This window comes from Ursus americanus, chromosome 15 (genome assembly GCF_024610735.1).
Source record: "Ursus americanus isolate L20-20 chromosome 15, mUrsAme1.1.p, whole genome shotgun sequence".
Classification (NCBI taxonomy): Eukaryota; Metazoa; Chordata; class Mammalia; order Carnivora; family Ursidae; genus Ursus; species Ursus americanus.
This window is the reverse complement of record NC_142141.1, coordinates 16196408-16209993: the sequence shown is the minus strand read 5'-3', so window position 1 is coordinate 16209993 and position 13586 is coordinate 16196408. Positions and strand designations below refer to the sequence as shown.

At 51.6% G+C, this 13586-nt stretch overlaps 1 protein-coding gene across 1 annotated transcript in view; it reads right to left on the bottom strand.

Annotated features, from left to right (window-relative positions):
- Positions 1-13586, bottom strand: part of CCNJL (cyclin J like) — a 52633-nt gene that overhangs the window by 11446 nt on the left and 27601 nt on the right. The gene's annotated exons all lie outside the window — the stretch shown is intronic.

Sequence of the window (13586 nt, the reverse complement as noted above, 5' to 3'; positions counted from 1 at the left end):
AAGAATGTTTTATTTTGAAAAATGTAAAATATACCCCAAAAAAGAGAAATGTTATAATGAACCCCCAAGAATACGCTACATCTCCAACAATCATCAACACTTAAGACTGCCTTTAGAAAAATTCTGAAGCGAAAAGGCGCACGTGCAGAGTAGAATTCTGTAAAGTCAGCTGGGGCCCCGTCTGTGATGTCCAGGCCCAGAGCTGCACGCATGCTATGAAGCAGGCTGCTTTACCCACTGCTCCCCGTGAACACGCCCCCATAGTCCGCCCTTCAGGCCCAGTAAGATGCCTGTCTGCAGACTCATTCGGGGTTCCCTGCTGCCCATTCGGGAGCTAGACCTAGGCTCCAATCTGAGGCCACAGTTTCCTGGCTAAGGAGAAGCAGGTTCAAAAGCAACAGCTGGATCCTCTTCCTACCTAAAGAAATGCAATGCTTTTTTTTTTTCTTTTTAAGATTTTATTTATTTATTTGACAAAGAGAACAAGTAGGGAAAGGGGCAGTGGGAGAGGGAGAAGCAGGCTCCCCACTGAGCAGAGAGCTTGACATGGGGCTTGATCTCAGGACCCCAGGACCATGACCTGAGTGAAAGGCAGACATTTAACCGACTCAGCCACCCAGGCACCCCAAGAAATGCAATACTTTTAAAATAATTTTTAAGTAGGCTCCTCACCCACTGTGGAGTCCAAAACAGGGCTTGAACTCATGACCCTGAGATCAAGACCTGAGCTGAGATGAAGATTCAGACGCTTAACAGACTGAAGCACCCAGGCGCCCTGAAATGCAATGCTTTTAAGAACAGTCAAAATGACTGTTCCCCAAGAAGGGCCATTCTCCTATTTTAAAGCTCCCCCCCCCCTTGTCATCTGAGAACGAGAACAGAATCGGATTAGGAACTGATACCCCCATGGCTGTCCCACACCCCTCAGAGGCCCCTCTGTCCTACTCTGTAAGGTGCTGATGTTCAGGGAGGAGAGGGAGGCAGGTTGGGGGGATAAAGGTCCGCTCGAGAGGCTTCCCAGTCTTGCCTGGCCCTCTGGGTGGGCCCGTCAGCTTTGGAGATGACTGTGGGTAGGGGTGAGGCAGTAGAGGTAGTGGGAGCCCAAGGGGAAAGAGGAAGCTCTGGAGCTTCCACCCCTCCCCCCCATACCCAGGGCCAGAAGCATGGGCCCACCAGCTCCCAGGCAGGGCCAGGCCCAATGCAGACCTTTCCAATGCTAATTCTTCCACAAATTCTCCCTTCCTACAAGGCCAGAGAAGTGGCCACCAAGAGGGGCAAATATTTCATGTGAGCTGAGAGTATTTAATGAGGGCTGAGCATTCTGTGACCCAGAGCAGCCCAGATTCTGGGAGAGGTCCTAACTGGAAACAGGTTGGGAATGCCCTCCCTAAAAGCCTCAATCAAATTCAGGCTCAGGTGCCAGTTTTCCATCCTTGCCCCTGTAACGTATATATAACTTGTGTGATTTCGGGCCATCACCCGGAAACCCAGACCTCCAAGGTGGTAGGGAGGCTCAGGAGACAGCAGAGGCATCGTGACTGGCACCGGGCCTCGGGCACAGAGAGCACCCCATAAACAGCAGCTGCTGCTGCTCTGTGAGTTATGGAATACAGTATTTATCCTTTGCACCCCAAACCTGGGATCTTCTTCTGAAGTCCTATTAGGTACAAATGAACCAAAGCTGGTAGTCAGCGCTATAAGACATTTTCTTACAGGCTCTGAAAAAGGGGTAGAAATAGGCTCAATAAAAGGTATCCCCACCTCCCTCAACCCCCCACTGATACCACTGGCCAATGTGACTCCAGACTCCCTTGGACTGTGACCTTGAACTCCACTCTGGGGCTGGAGGTTCCAAGGTTCACACAGAGGATGGGGTCCACAGCCTTTCCCAGATGGGACCTCCCCACAGGGGTAGAACTTTCCTGGTCACTGAGCTGGTCAAGCAAGAGGCAGAATGTGCACACACCAGGACGCGAGCTCTGGGAGCACAGGGACTCCCACGTTTGGTTCTTTGCTGTATGCCAGGTCCTACCACAGCACAGCTGGCATCAAGAAACACAGGCAGCCCCCGGGAGGGGAAGTCCCCCTGTCACCGCACTCTCAGTGCTTCTGGTAACAAGCCTAGAGGCTGGGAGTGTCTCCCACTTGGAACCAGAAGCTCAGGAGGACTGAGTTGCTCCCACCACCCAGCTGGTCAGGGACAAAGGAAAATTGGAATCTGGTTATCTGCTCCAGGAGGGTAGGGCTCACGTGTGTCTTGCAGAACATCACAGAGCCGTTCGCCCAGCATGGCATCTGGCATAAACTTAATAAAGATTTTTTTTTAAATGATGAATAAATGGCTCCAAAGTCCAGAGCACCTCAGAGTCACGAGGGTCCCTGCAATCCCAGAAAGTCTCCACAGCTGTCTGGGTGCCTGGATTCCCACGGATGGGGTATGAGGCCAGCTGTGCCCCCTCCCCACCTAATGACCCTGGTCACCACAGAGACTCTCATTTTCATCCTCCCCTCTGCTTATACTAGTTAGCACTCTAATCCCAGAGCCTTTCCATAAAAGATCCATATGGTCAACAGGACCTACTTTTTTCTTCCAGAGATAGGACAGAAGTGGATGAGTGTATCTCTAAGGGGATCCTTCCTGTAATAAAGGACTACACCCCCACCCCAATCCAAACCAGCTTTTTCATTAAAAAAATTCTTTGGCTTTTTGTAGTTATTGGGGGCCAGAGGAGGCTTCCTACGTGTCTCCCTAGGGGACACTGTTCATACATCCGGCAGGCAGTATCTTTCTGAGGAGCCACGGGAGAGAGATTTTAAGCAATGTGATGGAGAAGCCAGGAAACTGCTCTGCGGACGGCACCCTCTCAAGGGCCACTTTGCTTGGCGACGCAGCATGGAAGGCATGATGGTGACTCCGATGACGACCGCCCCGGGTTCTACAGAGGCCCAGTCTCTCGCTGGCTGTGAGCTCAGCCCCTGCGACGGGGATAACAGAAGTGGCACGGAGGCAAAAGTAGCGTGAGAGCTCAGTGTTCTGGAATGGTGCCCAGTGCTCCACAAATCCTGGACCTTGCTCTTCCTCGTGCACTTCTGTGGATTTGGGGCCAACTGTGCAATTGCAGTCACAGGGACAATGCCAGGTTAGTTTCTGGGCAGGGTCTGATATGGGGGAGACAGAACGCCAGGGACGGAGCATGAAAACCCTCCAGCTAAAGGTGGTGCGCTGGCACTCTTGCGGGAAGGGAGGAAGCGGTGAGGCCAAAGCAGGGGGGCAGCAGGGAGCGCCCCCTCCCCCTCTGCCCTTGACCTGCTGCAGGGATCTGGAGGTTAGGAAATGTCCTGGAGAAAGAGCCTCTGATCTGAGGGGTCAGCTGGGGAGAGCTGGTGTAAAGGTGGACCTGGGACCTTCCCTGGGTGAGCTTACCCCTCCTCAGGACACACAGAAAGGTCCTTTCAGTGGCTGACAGCCCCAGCGAGACGGCGTGAGCGGCAGCAGTGCCTACAGTCCCTGTCACTGAAGAGGGCTCATTCCACACAGACACACCTCCTAGGGGCTGCGCCTCGGAGACAACGGAGCACAAAACAGATCAAGTCCCCGACCGCACGTTGCCTTACAGTGCGTCCCTCCTCCCAGTACCTGTCTCCTTCCTCTCTTAGAGCGCCCATGGCTGCATCTCCAGCCTGGCACACAGTATGGCTCAATGAATATTGGAAGAATGAATGAATGAACGAATGAAGGAATGAATGAAAGCACATTTCTGACCGGCTGAATCAGTTCCCGAGTCCAACTTTGGAAACAGAGACAAGAGGGGAGGTTGCGGGTGGTTATTTTCTTCAGGAGGAAATTGTAAAAAGGCCTCCCAGGTCAGAGGGGGCATGTGGCCAGCTGGGTCACACACCGGCTTCCCGTCTGGCTGCGAGGACTTCCCTGTCTCAGAATGGAGCCCCTGGTACACTGACGTCACACGGTGGCCCCGGCAAATCCCAGGCTCCTTTGTGCTCCGCTTTACAAATTATTTCACTATCTAAAAGCAGGGGCGGTGGGGTGGGGGCCCCTGGCAGGTGCACAGCTGGCATCTGGGGCCAGGGCTGAGCAAGGGCTTCCTGCGGAGGAACGGCGTTCTCTCGGTAGTGGAGGTCACTGCTCCGCAGAATGCATACTCCCAGCTCGCCAGGGGCTGCTCTGGACCAGGCTGCAGGGAGAGCAGAGAGCGAGTCCTTCTGGACTGCAGGGCTATAGGTGTGGACATCGGGGGTCCCAGCACCTCCGCTGGAGCAGGGGAAAGGAGGAGGAGAGGCTATTTTGGCCACTTGTCTCAAGGTTAGAAGAGGAGCGGCTTCCACACATGAGACCTGGTTCTGAGGATGGAGGTGTTCATCCCCGTCAGCGAACGTGTGGCTCTGCAGGCTCAGGAAGGAGAGCCAGGAGTCTCCTAGCAACCTCGCCACCTGCTAGCCTGCCTTCCCGGCGCGGCATGGACGGGAGGAATCCAGCTGCAGGACAAAGGCTGCTGGTGTGTGTGGTGGCGGAGAGCAAGGACTCAGGGAGATGGCTACCTGGGCCCCAGCCACGTACCCTTGGGCAAGTCACCTAACTTGGTGAGCCTCGGCTTCCTCCTCGATCAAGTGGGGAAAATAATACGGCCTAGTTTACAGGATTGTTCTGAGGATCGAACGAGTAAATCCATGCAAAGAAGTCAAAACACTGCATGGCATATAAATACCATATTCGCCATTCCCTGATCACTGGGGCCAGGATCTGCCCTCCACCCCAAATTTTGATTACAGAAAAAAAAAAATAACGTAGTGAATTTGCAAGCAATTTTTATTTTATTTTTTTTTTTAATTAAGTAGGCTCCACATGCAACATGCGGCTCAGACTCATGACTCTGAGATCAACAGCTGCATATATTCTATCGACTTAGCCAGCTAGGTACCCCTTATTTTATTCTTTATATTTTTCTCTATTTTCTAATTTTCTACAAGGAAGAAATATCACTCTCCCACTGAAGAAAAAGTTAAAAATTCTCAGAAGATGCCACTGATGGGACCCTAGAAGCCAGAACCGGCAGAGTAGATGCCAAAGAAGGTTCCAGAACGTGGGTCTGCCAAGACTATCTCAGTGTGAATCTGCTTCACAAGTGCCCACAAATCAGACTTTCCTAGAAGAGTTCCAGGAACCCCAACATGTCAGTGACAAAGAAGACACTTTTCCTGTCTAGACAATGAAATGCTTGTAATTAAAATGAAGACTTGGGAGGCAGGAAGAGGCAACAGATACTCCTTTGAGACAATCTTGAAAATCCAGGAAACACACTTAACATAAAAATCATCTTGGGACGCCTGGGTGGGTCAGCCAGTGAAGCGTCTGCCTTTGGCTCAGGTCATGATCCCAGGGTTCTGAGATCGAGTCCCACATTGGGCTCCCTGCTCAGTGGGGAGTCTGCTTCTCCCTCTACCTGCCGCTCCCCCTGCTTGTGCTCTCTCTCTCTGTCTCCCTCTCTCTCTGACAAATAAATAAAATCCTTAAAAAAAAAATCATCTCTAATCTCCCCGCCCAAGGGTATAAGAGTCTGGGTCTGAAAGTAGTTTAAAACCAGTGGAAGTGGCCCTGCTGGTAGTACCCCGAGTCGCGCTGACGAGGTGGGGGGTGCCCAGGGATGGGCAGGCTGCTGGGACCAGGGGAGCAAACTCTCTCCACCACTTACAGTCTGAGTCTCTGAGGCAAGACAAGGAAGAGGTATAATCTGGACAACTCAGCAGTGGCTCTTCCAGGAGACGAGGGGCCCCATGAATAAGAACTCGCTAGCTCTGCCCCCTTCACTTCAGCATTAACAGGCGAATGTGTATAACATAATCCTGGAGGTAACAGGAAACTCACGGTAAGACATGAGTCTTCACTCCGGAGAGGATTCAGGGCTAAAGTAAATAAAAGGAAAAAAGGAAGATGAATGCCTAGCTCCCAGCCGCCAAGCCGCCAAGCCGCAGATACGTGTGAAGTTCAGACAGGGTGCCTGACGTCAATGTCTTGGTCATTTTCCCACTAAGATGCGGGCCAGGCCATTCTCCTGAAAGTAAAGACACTTAGATTTTCTTAGAAGGGCCACCAGCCTGTGCTGGGCAGGTGCCCAAAGCCCTGCTGGCAACCCCTGGCTTGCAGGCTGCTTCTTTAGGGGACGACGCCTCCAGATCATAAGCCACACGAGGACAAGGACGAGGACTCGATCTGTTTTGTGCCGCACTGTCTCCCAGGCTCAGCGCATAGTAGGTATGTGCATGTGGAATGAATTATCTGCAGTGACAAGGACTGCAAACTTCTGTTTGCCACCGCCTCCCCAGGTATACAGCTTCTGGTATACAGCAGAGGTCAAATAAATGTTTTTTGAGTGACCTACCCGTGTGGGGGTCAAGGGCTCCCAAACGCTGCATCTTCAACTGACCCATGCATCTTAAGATTCCTCCCCTACTCTCCCCAGCCACACACACACACACACAACCCAGAAAAACCCCACTTGGACCCCAGAACCCCTGGCCCTGGACCAACAGGCCGGAGCGCTAGACTTGCTATAAGGCAAATGACATTTCTGAGTTTCCGGCCCAGCCAGCTTCCTGACCGACACGTCACCCAAAATCCTCTCCCTGAAAATAGCTCTACGCCTGCCAGTCTGCAGAGATGGGAACAGGAAATGGAAAATCACCATGTCCTCACTCATTGCACCGCAACATCAGAGCCCGGAGCCCGGACAGATTTGGTGTGGCCCTCATGAGACAGACCACTTTTTCCAGTCCGCCCCGTGCTGTGTGGCCACCACCAAAATGCCGCTGATTAGAAGACGCACCATCGACGTTGCAGCAGCTTTCTGGAGGAAATAATTCATGACGGTCCTATGAAGTGCACACATCGAGTAAGACCCACCCCGCGTTCTGAAATGTAAGGCCATGGCAGGGAGGAAACGGCAGTCCTCCCTCTAGCCACCCGTGTTTTTTTTTTTTTTTAAGTTTTTAATTTTTATTTTTAAAAAGATTTTATTTATTTGAGGGAGAGAGATCACAAGCAGGGGGAGCGGCAGAGAGCAAGGGAGAAGCAGGCTCTTTGCTGAGCAGGGAGCCTGACGTGGGGCTCCATCCCAGGACCTCAACAACATGACCTGAGCCGAAGGCAGGAGCCCCGTTCCTAACCACCTCATACGAATTACCTCCTGCGTGGGGGCAGCCATACTGCTTTCCTTGCAGATTTGGGTTTAATCCTGTCTATAAATCTCATGCTTTGTCCAAAGGACACCCCTAAGAAAAGGCCACCTGGAAAAATGGCCCCCTTTTCATCTGCTGGCTACAATTAGTACCCTAGAGGCAGCTCAAACATTCCCAGTTTGGGGGAGAGCTGATGGGCTTAACTTCCCCAGGCCTTCCTTCACTCCTGTCTACCAGGAGGGACTAAGACTTCTTTCAAGTTTCCAGATCTCCAACAGAGAGACCCCCGTCCCACCCCTGCCCTGCTGTCAAAGAAGCTGCTTCTCAGAAGCAGCAGTTGCTAAGGAATCAAAGCAGGGGGAGGGAAGGAAAGCAGGGGTGACTGAGGGGGAGTGAAGGTGTTTTACTGGGAGAGAGATGGGCCTCTCCTAGAATTTCCTGAGGTCCGGAGCATAAGCCCTAGGCAGGCAACAGCTTCTATCGGTCCCTTCGCTAAGAGATGAGGCTATTGATTTCTGGCTGAGGGAATCTTAAAAATCAGTTGGGTCTGGGGAACTCATTTCTCATTTGGGCGTCCCGGACAGGACAAGGCAGAAAGCTGGGATGCAAACGCACTCCTTGCTGGGAGCACAGAAGAAGAGCCGCCAAGCAGACCCCTGTGAGGGGCCGGCATGGGCGAGGGACGCAGCTCCTCATCGGATGTTATTAAGGTAGAGAAGCACGGTTCCAAAGGCTCCCACAAATTAAGTTCAATTTAAGAAAAAATGGGATCTCATCATCTGTTGGTTAAAGCCTCTGCAGAGCAATTTAGTGCAACCTATCAAAACCTTAATTCACACCATGCGCACGCCTTTGACCAAAGCAACTGCACCCCTGCGCATTTTTCTCACAGACACACACTCACGTGGGCAAAGTTACAGGGAAAAGGGGAGCTGTTGTCCTATTGTTTACTTATAGTAGTGAAAAACACGGAGGGCGACTGATGTCCGCCGACAGGAGTCCTCGCACAGACGGCAGCGGCAGGGTTCAGGACCCGGAGAACTCTGCATCAATAACGAGCAAGGTGAACCCTGCAGACTGACAGGAAAGACGTCCCCTGACATAACTCCGAAGAAAGCACTTTCGGTATTAACGCACTCGTGTAAATACACAGTTGATTCTGGTAATTCACAGAAGCTGTGTTCTGTAAGTCACGGGGGACACTGCGCTAGCAAACACAGAACCACGCTCCTGGGCAAGAGCAGGGTTAGGTCCCTGTGAGCCTCTGGTCACATTTTCAATATAGAACCTGTGTATTTCTGGTCGATACACTGCTGATTCATTATCACCGAACTCACAGCCAGCGGCGTTACAACTCACACCTGCGCAAACCTCATCTAGCACGTGTATTTTCTTTGTATGGCACATCCCAGCCTTGTGCTCAGGAATGCTAGACAGCATGATGCTCGAGGGCCCTTTTATTTATTTATTTATTTATGAAAAGATCTACTTATTTATTTTGGGGGGGGCAGGGAGGGAATGAGAGGGACAGCACGTGAGCAAGTGTGCAGGGGGTGGGGGGGAGGGCAGAGGAAGAGAGAGGAGAGAAGCAGACTCCTCGCTGAGCACCGAGCCAAGGCGGGGCTTGATCTCAGGACCCCGAGATCATGACCTGAGCTGAAATCAACAGTCAGACGCTCAATCGACTGAGCCACCCAGGCGCCCCCTGAGGGCCGTTTTAAACAGTAAAATAACCAACAAGCAGAAAAATGAGAAAATGTGGCACTAAACAGACGGAGAAAAGGACCCTTGTTTTTAAGCACGGGAGCTGAAAACAAGAAGGCAGCGCATTGCCTTGTTCGGCCTCAGCTGGGAACGCACACACGAGGTGACTGCACGTGTCCCTGAATGACCGCCAAAGTTCCGTGAATACCGATTTTGAGGTTACAAATACATTCGAGGGAATAGGAAAATTTGCAAGTACAGAATCTCTGAATCATGAGGAGTAACCATATGTCTGTATATGCACAGAACATTTCTAGAAAATACACCAGCTCAATTTTGGAAAAGGACAGAAGGAACCACTGCCAGAAGCTATCTTTGGCAAGTGCGATGGGCAGCAGGTTTTTACTTTATTCTTTGAACCTCACTGTCCCAGTGAGTATACCATTTCTACTTTCAAAAATCTACAGGAGAGGGGCATCAGGTGGCTCAGAAAGTTAAGCGTCCAACTCTTGGTTTCAGCTCAGGTCATGATTTCGGGGTCGTGGGATCAAGCCCCATGTTGAGCTCTGCACTCAGTGGGGAGTCTGCTGGAGACTGTCTCTCCCTCACCCTCTGCTCCTCCCCTGCTCGTGGCATGTGCTCTCTGTCTCTCAAATAAATAATAAAATCTTTAAAAAATAAATAAAAATAAAAATGTACAGTAGGAAAACCAGCTTTTCTCCAGGTACGCGCAGCACAGCATGGCAGATTCACTCCGGGCTAAAGGATCCTGCCCTGCAGGGGGACCAGGGCCTTGCAGAAAGGCCACATGACCACCCTCCTGCTTGATGCTTCCGTCTCCTGGGGAGGAGGAAGAGAGCTGAGATGAAGGGTAGCAGAGGACTCGGCCTCACCTGCAAAAACCTGAAAGTCAGAACTTTACCCCAAGAAATAGATGTGTCACCTTAGCTTTTCCTGCCTTTCACGTACCAGAAGCAGTCAGCGAGGGTCAGGATGGGGCTCATGGTCCAGAAGAGAAAGTATGATGGAATTAGGGTTATAGAGAGAGAGAGAAAAAAAAAAAAGAAAAAGGGGAAAAAGGGGGGAAATTTGCAATTTTGTTTACTGGGCAGTCCATATGGACGTGTAATCAAGGATTCATTTTTCCCCCTTGTAAATAAAAACAGATTTATTTTCCCAATTATGAAAACACATAAATAAGTCTGGGTCTGGAAGTATACACACCAAACTGTGGCAACAGGACTACAGGTTTGGGGCAAACAAATTTTTTTATATAAGTGCTACTCATTTGGACTTTTAAACAATAAAAATGTAACTCATACTTTTTTTTATCATCATAATAATGTCTTATATTTAGGGCCATGCTGCCCTAGCAGAAAGGCCACCCCGGTCATGCCTCTGGCTTTTCCGGTTTTCTTTCCCACCCTCTCTCCTTTTAAAAATTTTTTTAGAGAGAGAGAGAGCGCACATGCGAGGGGGAGGGGAGCAGAAGGAGAGAGGGAATCTTAAGCAGGCTCCATGCTCAGTGCGTAGCCCTGGAAGGGCTCCACCCCACGACCCTGAGATCATGACCTGAGCCAAAATCAAGAGTCGGCTGCTTGACCCCCTGAGCCACCCGGGTGCCTGTCCTACCCTCTCTCCTGCCTCAGGCTGCTCCCTGCCCTGGGGCCAAGGACTCAACAACACCCAGTCATCTCTGAGCAGCAACAGCCAGGCAAAAGCAAAAACTCTTGAGTTTCCTTCAAAAGTTCAACACTGAAGAGCTAATTCTAATCAGCGATTCCCCTCTGAGGTTGACACCTAGAAGAACTGAAAACAGGTGTTCAAGCAAAGCTGGCAGTGAATGTTCACAGCAGCACTAACCGTAACAGCCCAAAGGCGGAAACAACCCAAGTGTCCATCAACAGATAAAAGGGTAAACAAACTGTGGTGGAGCCACACAACGGAATGTTACTTGGCCGTACCAGGGAATGAAGGACGGAGTGTGCGCTACAGTGTGGATGGACCTCGAAGACGTTACGTGAAAGAAACCAGACACAAAAGCTGTGTGCCTCTTTCCTGTGAAATATCCAGAACAGGCAAATCCATAGGGACTGAAAACAGATTCATGGCTGCCAGGGGCTGGCAGTGGGAAGGGGTGGGAAGTGGCTGCTTAACGGATCCAAGGGTGCCTTTCGGGGTGATGAAAATGTTCTGGCACTAGAGAGAGGGGACGGGTGCACAACAGTGTGACTGGATTAAACACCATGAGACTGTACGCTTTACATGGGTTAAAATGGTAAATTTCATGCTGTGACATGAATTTCACCACAATGAAAAATAAACAGAACTCTGAGCTGTTGTGACAAGTTCCTCAGCGTCTCTGGGCCTCTAGCAGGGGCAGATGACAGCACAATGTGTCAGCTGGTTGGGAGGATTCCGTGGGCCATGAAGGTCAAGTGCCTGGCACAGGGCTGGGCACACAGAGAGGGACCAGGAAGCAACAAAGCCGCCGCCGCGGGGACGACAGTTATGGCGCGCGGTCAAAGCCAGCTCACCTGAACTTGTGGGGTCTCCATGCTGTCAAATTACCTTTTAATGAAGCAACTACAGCAACAACAGCATAAAGACAGAAGGGAGGGAAGCTGCGTACGATGAAGAGAGTGGAGAGACTGGCTGTACTTACAGCGTATTTGTATCTAGACTGTACTTAGAGGAGAATGCTCTCCGCTATAAGAAATGCCATTAACTCAGTCATAGGAAGACCCAGGGGCCGCTTTGCTACTCGTCTGCCATGGAACAACCCATAAGCTCTTGCTTTTTCCACCTCCGTCCACTGGCCTGCAGGCAAGGACCCCTCGACCGACCGGATTCACGGGGGCAGAGGGGCTGCGCGTAGGTGAGAAGGTTCCATCCGTGCAAAGCCCTTATCCTGAAGCAGCTCTAAAACCTGAAGGGCTGACCGGTGGGGGCAAGAACTGTAGCTCTTCTTATTGAGGAATTAGTTGGTACTGAATGAGCAGAACTCAAAGCTTCCGGAGGCAAGGTGACCCCCCTTGTGGATGACAGTCAGCCTGGGGAGAGGGGAGGGAGCCATGAATAGGATTGCAGGCTGTCATGGAAACTTTTCTTTCCTGAGGCCTCTGAGCATATGGCAGGTGTCCTGAAAAATCCGCTCCTGCCGCCCCAGGCTGGCTGCTGCCCTCAGACACATGGGTGGGGGCGTCTGCCTCTCCGTCTGAAAGGCCCCCTTCCCTCCACCATGGCGCGGCAGCACAAAGGAGTCTCCAGTGTGCGCCTCCTGTCCCAGCTCCCCAGACAGACGCTGGGGGACAGCCTGCATGGCCCCATGGAAATCTAAGCCCCCTGGCCCCATGGGGCCGCGATGCAGCCCACAGATCACAGACAGCAGCAGGCCAAAGGCCACGGCTCGGACTCCTCCTGGGCCGCCTGAAACGCGATGCCCATTCTGCCCTCGGCTGAGGCTGATGGGGATGTCTAGCGAGCCCAAGATGGAAGACAGCGGCATGTGGATTTGGGACTTTGAAGTAACAGGCAGGCTGGATTCCCACCCGGCAAGACTGCGTTCTCTGTAGAACACAGCAAATGCAGCTGGCCCGAGGTAGAGCAAATCACGGACTGCGAGGCTGTAAGCAGCGAAAGGGATTATAAGTAATAGCAGGTGGATGGTGCCATGGTGGAAAACAATACAGAGTGTTTAAAACTTGAAAGCCATGCTTCTAGAATTGGGTGACTGTGCCTGCAGGGGTTCATGGCAGCACACCAAGAGCAGACAACGCCACAGGAGAAAATGGGTACCATCTTCCCGCAGCACCCGTGGGACTCAAGGATTGGGGAAGGGCCGATATCATAAAACAGGACAATTACATATTGTAGAGAGGAATGTCAAATCTGACTGAATTCTAAGGAGGAAACACTAGATATCAAGGAAAGGTCATGACTACAGCCGGCCACTTTGGGGCATATCACCCCTCTGGGAAGGCACCTTCGAGAAGTGCGGGGCCCAGCACAGAAGGAACCCCTAGCTCCATTCATTCCTTTACTCCACCAATATATTTTTTTGAGGTCTTATGATGTACTAGTAGGCTCCCTACCCTCCTTGAAACTCACAGTAGGGCAGGTAGGTGTTAATTAAAAGTACACGATGCCATGGAAACGTGTATCAGGGATACCTCACCTGCCCAGGGCAGTGGAGGAAGACTTCTCAGGGACGCAGGGCCCCAGTGACATTTAACTAGGACGGCACAGCGGGGCAGGGTGGGGAAGCTCTCCAGGCAGAGGAGACAGTGTGTGTGAAGTTCTGTGACAGCAGGGGGCTTGGCCAGAGATGCATGAGGTCAGAGAGATAGGACCTTGACAGTTGATCCCTATCCTCAGAAGACTGCCGGTAAACCAGGGGGCGATTTTAAGTGGCAGGATAGCAGGACAGAGTCGTGTTTTAAGCGCATGACCTGAGCAGCATAGCCATATGGTCATCTCTACCAAGACAGACAGCCAGACGGTCAAAGCCACGCTGCGTGTTTCATGAGGCCTCACTGGAAGATGCAAACCCTAGGAGGCCAGTGTCCAGGCCTGGTGACCATACAGTCGGTCCTGCTCGGCCCTGATCAAGCATTCACATTTCTAGACACCTCTAAGAACAGGAGTTGTTTGGGTTTCCCTTCTAGCACATTCAGAGGCCCGATGACAGG